At 35.8% G+C, this 11,492-nt stretch overlaps 1 non-coding gene across 1 annotated transcript; it reads right to left on the reverse strand.

Annotated features, from left to right (window-relative positions):
- Nucleotides 1-7,826: 7,826 nt before the first annotated feature.
- On the reverse strand, nucleotides 7,827-8,012 carry LOC143672663 (U2 spliceosomal RNA). Its single transcript, XR_013169939.1, has one exon. It is a non-coding gene; the product is annotated as a U2 spliceosomal RNA (small nuclear RNA).
- Between the last annotated feature and the right edge of the window lie 3,480 nt (nucleotides 8,013-11,492).

The following is an 11,492-nucleotide window of genomic DNA, read 5'->3' on the forward strand; positions in this document are numbered from 1 at the left end:
TTATTTAATCTGCATATATCTGCGAATGTTCTCATTCTTTGGTTGTTATTGAGATCCAGCTTCATTCCATTGTGATCAGAGAAAGTGCTTTGAATATCTTCCCTGTTTTTAAATTTATAAACACCTGTTTTGTATTCCAACATATTGTCTATCCTGAAGAATGTTCAATGAGCACTAGATAAGGGTGTATATCCTGGTGTTTTAGCGTGATGATTTGTAAGCATTATATACCTGGATTACATTTCTTAATCTATTCTGCCAATCTATATCTTTTAATTGGTAAATTTAGTCTGTTAACATTCAAAGTTATAACTGAAAAAGCATTTCTTGAATCAACCATCTTATCTTTGTATTTTACTTGTGAGATCTATATATTCTTTTCCTTCTTTCCCTTTTTATACTTTGTTATTCTTACTGGTATTTTTCAACTCTGTGCCCTCCTCCAGAAATCCCTCTCATCTTTTTTTTCCTCCAATTGGCAAAATGCCCTTTAGCATTTCTTGTAAATCCAGTCTCTTGTTCACAAATTCTTTCTGGATTTGTTTGGGACAATTTTAATCTCTCCCTCAGTTTTGAAGGACAATTTATGTGGGAACAGAATTCTTGGATGGAATCTTTCTCTTTCAGGATCTTAAATATATCACACCAAAGCCCTCCTCATCTCTATGATGCCAATTGAGTAGTCTGCACTCAGTCTTACATGGTTTCCTTTGTAAACAGTAAATTGTTTTTCTTTTGCCACTTTCAGAATTTTCTGCTTTTCTTCATCATTTGACAGACTGATTAGTATGTGTCTTGGGGAAGCCCTATTCATGTTTATTCTATATGGAGTTCATTGACCTTCTTTGACTTGTATATTTATGTCCTTTATAAATGTTGGCAATTTTTCCCCCATTATATCCTCAACTAATCTTCCTAGCCCTTTACTCTTCTCTTCTCCTTCTGGGACATTAATGATTCTTATATTTGTGCACTTTGTTTTGTCCATCATTTTCCTGAGATCCAATTCAAATTTTTCCATCTTTTTTGCTTTCTGCTGTTTTGGGTGTTTGAAATCAGTTGTCCTGTTCTCCAGTTCACTTGCTGTTGTGTGTCTCTAGTATGTTTTTTATTTCTTCTATGGAATCTTTAGTTTCTGTGATATCTGCTATTTTTCTACTTATTCTTTCAAATTCCTCTTTCTGTTCTTTTTACTTTCTTCTTGATCTTCTTTATGTCATTAGCTATCCCATTTATTTTATTTAATAGTGTTATATGAACATCTTTGATTAGTTGTTTCAATGTCTGTGTCTCGTTTGCTGTTTTAATTTAGTCTTGAAGATGGGCTATGTCTGTCTGCATTGTGATATGCTTAGTGATCTTCTGTTGTTTTTCACCACATGCAAATATCTTGATTGATTTACTTTGGAAGTCTGATTTACTTCAGTATCTAAAGACTTGTATTTGTGGGATGAATGTATAGCAGGATGCAGTGCCTAGGGAGGAGCACAAATGTGTAGTAATGCATTACAGCACAGGGGTAGGTGCAGGATGGAGATGCTATGCTTGTGCCTGAGAATGTGGACGCCCACTGTCAGAGTAGGATGTGGCTGTGAGGGTACATGGGTTTGGAGGATGTGGCCCTGGTGTGCACTGGTCTAAGGCATAGAGCCCTTTGTGTGCATGCTCAGTGGGTGTGACCTGGACCATGCAGTTCAGATTTTTTCCAGTGGTGGGGACATTACTGGGTTCTGCATGAAATTGCAGGTCTAGGATTGCCATAAGCTGATGTACCCATGTTCAAAGCTCAGGGGGATTGGGGTGAGGGTTGTGAGACTCTATGGCTGGAGGTGGGTGAAGTCTGTACATGGAGGCAAGTGTATGCAGCCTTTCTGTGTGTGTGACTGCTTGCAGGGAGCAGGGAAGGGGAGGTAGTGTTTGGAAGGGACTCAGAAGAGATGAGTTGGGCTGCACTTGGGGTGGGATGTGGAGCAGGTACATGTGCAAAGGGTTAGCAGGGCAGGGATTCTTGGAGCCTGGGGAGTGGGGGGTGAATGCATTCAGAGGTATAAGGTATGGGGTGAATTGTGGGTCTTGGAGCTGTGCTGGTGAGGGTAGTGCTTTCAAGGAACACGGCTTGACTTAGTTCCTAGTCTCTGTCTGTCTCCCTGTCCCTGAACTCCTGAGGACTTTTGGCTTCCACCTTAGGCTGTTTGCACTGGCAAGATGTTTCTCTAGTTTTCTGATTCTCAGTTCCTCAGCTTTTGCAACCAGGGCTAACCTATGTGGTGCAGAAGACTCTTTCAGGTCACTTACACTCTGGAATTACCATCTCAGTTGCCCGTCTGTCCCTTCTCTAAATGTTCCTGGAACAGGACTGAACTCTATCTATCCTATTCTGCAATCTTTCCAGAACTCTCTCCTCATTATTGTTTTTATTTGCCTTTCCCTAATAACTAGGAGTGTTGAGTGTTTTTAAATGTGCTTTTTAGCCATTTGAATTTCCTCCTTGGGAAATATCTATTCAAGTTTTCTTTCTGATTTTTAAGTTGTGTTTTCTGTTTGTTATTGAGTTATACATTTTTGTTATATATTCTGGATATTAAATCCATATCAAATATATAGTTTTGAATAATTTTCTCCAACTATATAGGCAACTTTTTCACTTTCTTGACAAAGTCCTTTAATCACAAATATTTTACATTTTGAGAAGTTTCCATTGATCTATTTTTCTTTCATTGCTTGTGCTTTGGTTGTCAAGGCTAAGAAACCATTTCCTACTGTAAGATGTTAAAAATGTTTCCCTACATTTTGTTGTAGCAGTTTTATGGTCCTAGAAATTATATTTAGGATGCTGAACCATTTTGACTTAAGTTTTTTATGAGATATGAGATAGGGGATCCTCTTTCATTCTTTTGCATGTGGATATCCAGTACTCCCAGCACCATTTGTTGAAGATTCTCTTCTTTCCCAGCTGGATAGATTTGGCAGCCTTGCCAAACATCAATAATCCACAGATGTGAGGATCTAGTTATGAACTCTTAATTCAATTGCATTGGCCAGTATATCTATCTTTATGCAAGCAAGTACACTTTAGGTTTCTAATATGCTTTAAAGACAGGAAGTTTGAATCCTCCAATCTTGTTAATTTTTTTCAAGATGTTTGTGGTTATTCAGGGTCCCTTACCCTTCAAATTATAATTGATAATTAGTTTTTCCAATTCTTCAAAGTGGACTGTTATAATTTTGATTGGAATTGCATTGAATCTGTAAATCAATTTGGGTATAACCCATGAATACAGAATGGCCTTCCATTTCTTTAGGTCTTCTGTAATTTCTTTAAGCACTGTTTTTTTAGTTTTCTGTGTACAGGTCCTTTACATCTGTGCCAGTCTGAAAATATTATCTACCCCAGAAAAGCCATGTTTTAATCCTGATTTAATCATGTGGAGAGAGTTGTTTCTTTTCTATCCTAACTCAATACTATAGTGCAGAACATTTTGAGTAAATTATCTCCATGGAAATATGATATGACCAATTGTAAGTGTGACCCCTTATTTAGGTGAGGTTATGACTCCACCCATTCCAGGTGGGTCTTGATTAGCTTACCAGAATCTTTTAAAAGAGGAAACATTTTGGAGAGCATCAGAAATGACAGAAAGCTCAGAGTTGATAGCGATAGATGTAGATGCTTGGAGAACAGTTGTTTCAGAGAATAGAGACACAGATATTTGGAGATGCTTGGAGCCCAGCAGACATCACCATGTGATGTTAAGCAAGCCAGAACCTTGAGAGAACCAAGGGAAGTCAAGAGATGAAAGCCAGACTTGGAGAAGCATAGTGAGCAACTCCCAGTGGAACAGAGGTTGAAAGCAACAGAACCCAGGGGCAAGGGACCAGCAGATGCCAGCAGGTGACTATCCAGCTGACAGAGGTGTTCCTGACACATTGTAATTTCCTGAGTGAAGGTAACTTCTTATTGGTGCCTTAATTTGGACACTTCCACTTTCTTAGAATTGTAAACTTGCAATTTATTAAATTCCCTTTAAAAAAGCCATTGCATTTCTGATATATCACATTCCAGCAGCTTGCAAACTAGAACAACATCCTTGTTTAAATTAATTCCTAGTTAGTTGATTCTTTTAGTTGTGATTGTAAGTGGATTTTTAAAGTTTTATTCCTCAAACTGTTGATTACCAGTGTGAAGAAATACCACCGACTTTTGCACTTTTATCTTTTATACCACCATGTTGCTGAACTTACTTATTAGTTATAATACCTTAGCTGGAGATTTATCAGGTTTTTCTGTATATAGGATAAACTCGTCTGTGAATAACGGAAGTTTTACTTCTTCCTTTGCAAATTTGATGCCATTTATTTATTTATTTATTTATTTTTCCTAAATTCTCTGGATAAACTTTTCAGCAAAATGTTGAGTAACAGAGGTAACAATGGACATCCTGTCTTGTTTCTGATCTTAGAGGGAAAGCTTTCAGTTTTTCAACAGTGAATATAATGTCAACAGTGGGTTTTTAAATATGCCCTTAAAAATATGCCCCCCCAAAACTTCCTTTTAGTTGAATCACTGAAGTGGTTTTATGAAGAAGTGATGCTGGAAGTTTAAAAAATGCATTATCTTCATCAATCAAGATGATCAGGTGCTTTCCCCTTTGTTTTGTTAATGTGCTTTGTTACACTAGTTGATTTTCTTATGTTGAACCACCTTTGCATGACTGAAATAAAAACCACTTGATCATGGTGTATAATTCTTGTGATGTGTTGTTGGATTCAATTCACAAGTATTGTGTGGAGATTTTTACATCTATATTAATAACAGAAATTGGTCTGTAATTTTTGTTTCTTGTAGTATCTTTTTCTGGATTTGTTATTAGAGAATGTTGGCTTTGTAGAATGAGTTAGGTAGTGTTCTTTGTTCTTCAATTATTTCTAAGGGTTTGGGCAGGATTCATATTACTTTTTCTTTGAAGGATTAGATGATTGGTAAAATTCACCTGTGAAGCCATCAGGTCATAGGCTTTTATTTATTGGGAGGTTTTTGATGATAGATGCAATTCTTTACTTAAAAATTCGTTTGTTGATGTCTTCTATTTCCTCTAGACTCAGTGTAGGTTGTTCATGTGTTTCTAGGAATTTGTCTACTTTGTCTCCATTTTCTAATTTGTTGGCATACATAAGCTTATAGAATTATCTTATGATCCTTTTTATTCTGATGGATTAATAGTGAAATTCCCCTTCTAATTCCTGATTTCATTTATTTACATCACATCTCTTTTTCTTTGTCAGTCCAGCTAAGTATTTGGAAATTTTACTGATCTTCTCAATAACTATTTTTTTTAATTCTCTCCATTGTTTCTTTTTATTCTCAACTTCAATTGTTCTGCTGTAATCTTCATTAGTTTTTTTTCTTCTACATGCTTCGGGATTCAGTTTCATTTTCTAGATCCTTTATGTTTGTATTTAGCTCTATGTTCTTTTTTAAGGTAAGCATTTGAGAGTATAAATTTCCCTCTCATCACTGTCTTCACAGCATCCCATGCATTTTATCCCCCTGTTCATTTGTCCTGAGATAGCTAATGATTTCTTCTTTGACCCAATGATTTTGTAAGAGTGAGTTTTTTAACCTCCTTACAATTGTGAATTTTCCAGTTTTCTGCTTTTTACTGATTTTTCAGCTTCATTTCATTATATTCAGAGAAAGTACTTTGTATAATTTCAATCTTTGTAAATTTACAGAGATTCATTTAGAGTATCAACATGTGGTCTGTTTGAAAGTATGAACCATGAGCATACAAGAGGAATGTGCATCCTGCTGTTTCAGGGTACAATGTTCTGTGTATATCTGGGAGGTCTACTTTATTTCTCATAAGATTCAGATTCTCAGTTTCCTTATTGCTCCTCTTTCTTAATGTTCATTATGTTGATGAGAGTGGTATAATGAGGTCTCCAAATATTGTAGAGACATCTATTTTTCCTTTAGTTTTGCCAGTTTTTGCCTCATGTATTTTGGGGCACCCTGGGTGGGTGCATAAATGTTTATGATTGTTATTTCTTCTTGGTGAATTGTCCCTTTTATTAATGAATGTTTTCCTATTTTGTCTCTTTTAACAGCTTTGCATGTATCAGTATAGCAACCTCAGCTCTTTATTTTTTGGTTACTATTTGTATGGAATATCTTTTTCAAACCTCTCACTTTTAACATATTTGTGTCCTTGGATCTAAAGTGAGTCTCTTGAAGACAGCATATAGATGGACGGAACTTTTTTATCCAATATGCCAATTTAGGGTCTTTTGATTGGAGAGTTTAATGAATTAATATTAAATGTTGCTACTCTAAATGCAGTATTTATTTCAACCATTTTATCCTTTGGCTTTGATATGACACATCTTATTTTTTACTCTCATTTTAGCTCTTTATTTATCCTTACTGATAATCTCACTTTTACACTCTCCTCCAAGCCTCTCTTCTGTCTTTTCACCCTGCAGATCCCCTTTTAGTAGTTTTTGTAGGGCAAGCCTTTGTTGACAATAATTCTCAGTTTGTTTGTCTGTGAATCTTTCAAACACTCCCTCATTTTTGAAGGACAGTGTTGATGGATAAGGAATTGTTGGCTGGCAGTTTTTCTTATTCACTTCTTTAATTATATAATATCACTTCTTTCCTCCCTCCATGGTTCCTGATGAGAAATCAGAACATAATCTTATTGTGCTTCCTTTGAATGTGACAAATCATTTTATTCTTGTGCATCTGATTATTTTGATGAGTTTATGCTGATGGTCAGCTTCTCTCTCTTGCCTAGGGTTTTACTGATGTTTGGCTTTGCATTGTCTCTTCTTTTATACCTGGTTAAAGTTATGCTAAATCTTTAAGATTTCCTGTGCCTAAGTGATCAAAACAGGGTCAGGGACCAATAAAGGGGGTACTAGCCTGTTCCAAAGAAACCTGGGGAGAAAATCTGGAAAAAATGCCAAAAAGGCTTTTTTTTTGGTGCTAAGAATCTTCACATTCCTGAGCCCTCAGCAGATGGCAGTCTTCAGAAAATGTCCCCTGAACCCCAATCAGAGAGTGTTTGCCAAACTCCACAGGCTCTACTCCTGTCATGGGCAGTGTTGAAACTATGTCCATGGAGAATCCATTCAGGGTAGACTAGAACTATGATCCAGAGCTCAGAGTCAGCATTCCAAACATACATATCAGAAGCCATATTTGGCTCTTGGTCTGGCCTCTGCATTCCCAGGAAGGAAGGCCCCCACATCCCTCTCCATTCACAACTGCCAGCCAAGAACCTACTGAGGCTGTTTTCCTAAAGGGTGGGGGATGGGTGCTGGCCACTGCTGTGGAATGATTCACTCACTGTTCCTTTGCTGTATCTTCTCTCTCTGCCCATCCTGCTTTTCCTTGATGCTGTACAGTGCTTCACTGGCCTCTAGAGCAATTTCTGCTGGCCCACTGATTTTGGAAGAGGAATGTATCCTATAGCTCACTAATCTGCCATGTTCCCTAGAAGAATTTTGTGTATCACATATATGATAAGATTTATGTTGACACTTTACAAAGGAATATAATTATATCCCTTAATTACCCCAGAAAATATATTCTGATGGTAACTGTAATTATGAAAACAAAAATTTATAATTTGTATTATTATTTATGACTTTCCTTACTTTCAAGTCCCAAGACACTGAGAGCAAGAGTTAGGTCACCTTTTCTACAAGAAATCCACCAGTCCCCTATCACATGTAAACATTTTCAAACAAAGACTATCAAGATTTTTGGAAGAGGAATAATATGTTTTTTTTTACCTTTTATACATTTATTACTCCCCCGAGGGGGGTACACCATTCCTGTAAGTACTTAAATAACAAGTCAATGCATGGAGTGGACATAGCAAGCTCCTATTTCATCTCCTAATTCCAAAAATCCATTTATAATATTGTCCTTGGATAGAGGACGTATCAGATATTAAACTGATAAGAACAGATACTTGATCAAGCTGAGAAGCAATGGGAATAATATGTTTTATGAAGAATGTCAAGAAGTTCAATTTGTGTTGACTTAGAAATTAAAGGCAGGAAAGTTTATTATAACAATCTAACATCAGCAAAATGAGGAGAGAAAAACAGCAATCTAGATTAGATGAAATTGTCTATAGGTGTTCTGGCTTCAATCCTTTATATGCATAGGATATGTGTATATAGCACCTGTGTACCATGCAAATGTGAACAAAGAAAGGATCAGCTGATTCATCAAATGTCCTTTTCTGATAAGTAAATAGAACCACCATAAGCATGAGTTTGAATTCTGGACATTCTAAGATGAACTTATAAAAAGGAAGAAGGAGAATAATGTGACCTACAATTCTGCTAAAGTATTTTAAAGATCATTCAAGTTAATTTCATCCTTTCTAAGAAAATACCTTCTAAATGTAGAACCATAGTTAACTTCACAGCACCATAAATCCTCTTAGTCAGTTTGTGATCAACATTCACATTTGGAAACTTTGTCTGCTTACTTTTATATATAATATAGAAAATTATTCAAAATTTTAAATATACCTTTCCTCTCATTTCATTCCCTGTAAAACTTTGCTAAGCCCTTATTCTTACCAAGATGGTGGAGTGAGGTGCTCCAGGGCTCCAACCCCTACAGAAATGTTAAACAATCAGGAGCAACATTCAAGAAAAGACTTCAGAAAGGCAGAAATATCTTTCCCAAAGCTCCAGAAAAACATTAAAGAGTTGAAGTAGTAGAGTGAGCAGTAAATGAAGAGAAAAGACAACTCAAAAATCATAGGACAGAGGGGGTGCAAGGGTATTCAGTGGTAGAATTTTCACCTGCCCTGTGGAAAACCTGCTTTCAATTCCTGGTCCATGCACTTTCCAAAAAACAAAGAAACAAATCATTCAGTCAAGCAAAAAAAGCCAAAATTCAACAAATGGTGCAGCATATTAGCATGTAAAAATAATGAAATGTGACTCCTCTGTACAGCATATAAAAAGTCATAAGACAGGGAAATAAGCACACTGAAATGTTGTTGGTAGGGATATAAAATTGTGCAGCCACTTTGGCCTTCAGAAAGTTAATCATAGAATTACTCTATGACCCAAAAATCCCACTTCTGTATATATAAGCAAAATGAAATCATGGACTCAAACACATGTCTGCCCACCAATGTTCAGAGGATCATTATTCAGAATTGTCAACCAATCAAAGTATATCAGGGAACCATCAACAGAAGAATGAATAAACAAAATGTGGTATATACAGTCAATGTAATATTATGCAGACATAAAAATGAATGAAATTCTGTCACATGTGGCAGCAGGGATGCCCACTGAAGACATCATGATGAACAAGATAAGCCAGGACAAACATCACACTGATATGAATAATGTGAAGAGGTCAATTCAATGAGTCAGAAACTAGAATATGATTCACCAGGGACTGTTGTGAGGTAAGGGAATGGTTACTTTGTGTTTAATGGGTTCAGTATTTCCAATTGGACTGATGAAAAATGTTGTGGTGGTTGGTGATGATAGTAGAATAATATAGTGAATTTAATTAACACCACTGAAGTATTTTATTCAAGACTGTTGAAAAGGGGAAATTTTAGGTTGTATATATTTTACTAGAATAAAAGCTTTTCAAAAGACAAACCATTTGACAGTGTCACTAAACCCTAATGTAAACCATGTGGTACTGCAAATAGCAAAATTAAAATTAAGCTTCATTAATTGAAACAAAGGTAGCACACTAATGCAAAGTGTTAATAATGTGTGATATGTGGGAACTCTATTTTCCTCATGGTTTTTCTGTAAATCTACAAGTTCTATAAATAATTATTTTTTAAAATTAAGCAAGAGTCACTTAAAATAGCAGCCATTACACACGAGGAAATAAAACATATCCCCATGAGTAAGAGAAAGAGTAAAAACTGAATTTCAAACTACAAAAGAAAAAGGGGAGGAAACAGGGCTTTGTGCAAGTCAACACAACCCTGTCTACTAACAACTGCCAGGGATTTGTTCTTTTTTCCTTTGCTGAACACCAGTATGTCACTTTATTATTTGGATTTTTCCCCCATTTGTAACATATCTGTCAATGTTTACTTAATGAGGAAAATCAACCAGCATTGGAAGCAACTGAATAAATCAGCTGATAATTCTGTATCCTCTTAACACACATCAATTCTTACTTCATATAATTCAACTCAATGTCATGGCTATTCTGAAAATCAGTATCAAAATTGTCACATCTTTAAATACAGATAGAATTGCCAGAAGTACATAATTATATATATATATACATACAGAAAAATACAAGACTATTTTTCCACAATATTTAATTTATACACTACTGTAACTATGTGCAAATTTTGAAGACAGGTTAAGGGGTACAAAAAACTCTCTACAGCAAGTACTTTGGTCCAATATTATCTTTATATAATTGTTATTCACTCCCTCCCTTTTATGTGATAGCATACTATGACATACAACAATGCACAATCATTCACTTATGAAAAAATGAATAAAACACCACTCAGACTAACATTTGTATACCCAAAGGATCAACCAACAACATACAACTAATAAGGCTATAATACAGCTATGCAGCATAAATGATCAATACTGCTGATCCTAAAGTGAGCATCATATATATATCTGAATATAAAAAAAAACATTGAAAACCAACACAAATAGGTTAGATAAAAGGTGCCATTCCAAGGCTATACATAATCACAGGAAAAACTATTTACATTGCTTGGAAAACAGCTGCAACAAAGAGTTTATTGCCAATGCCCTTTATAAATTTCTCTCCTACATTTAATACAGATATTACACACACTATCTATGTGAACCACACATCTTATTTCTGGCCCTTTATATGATCCCTGTGCAAGAATTTCAAGCAAATATATTCTATGGCTTCACCCACACATCCATTTTCATAGCTTTTCAATTATATCACAATGGATATAAAGCTGTAACTCAAAACATATCTAGACTAGGTCTAGAAAGTAAATTGTTTTACATATCATTTTTACTTAGTTTAGTAAGTATACTGTGAATTTCAGAGTTCTGAGTAAATGACATTAATCCTAAAGTTAGCAGAGTTGGTGTGTGGACTTGAGGAAACCATGACCAATACAACACTGTTCTCTGTTGCTTTGTCCACTCTACAAATGATGTGACCAGATGTGTCCATACCTGTCACTTCAGAGACTTTACAGGAAGATGGAGCGTGGGAAGACCTCAGGGGCCCAGCCACAGTTGGGGCTGCCACATCCTATCCCCAATGTTGCAAAAGGATTGCTTTTACAACCCCCAGGGCATAGCATGCAAGATAACATCTGGCCCTTTCCAAAATTAGCAATCTGCAATATTCAATGCCCTGCAAGGTAAATGCCACAAATGATGATTATCTGGTCAAAAGTAGTAGTGTTTGTACAGGAATAGTTTAAAGCATAGGTCTTTGATTATTATTTTGGCAGGAA

Source organism: Tamandua tetradactyla, chromosome Y (genome assembly GCF_023851605.1).
Source record: "Tamandua tetradactyla isolate mTamTet1 chromosome Y, mTamTet1.pri, whole genome shotgun sequence".
In the NCBI taxonomy this organism is placed as follows: Eukaryota; Metazoa; Chordata; class Mammalia; order Pilosa; family Myrmecophagidae; genus Tamandua; species Tamandua tetradactyla.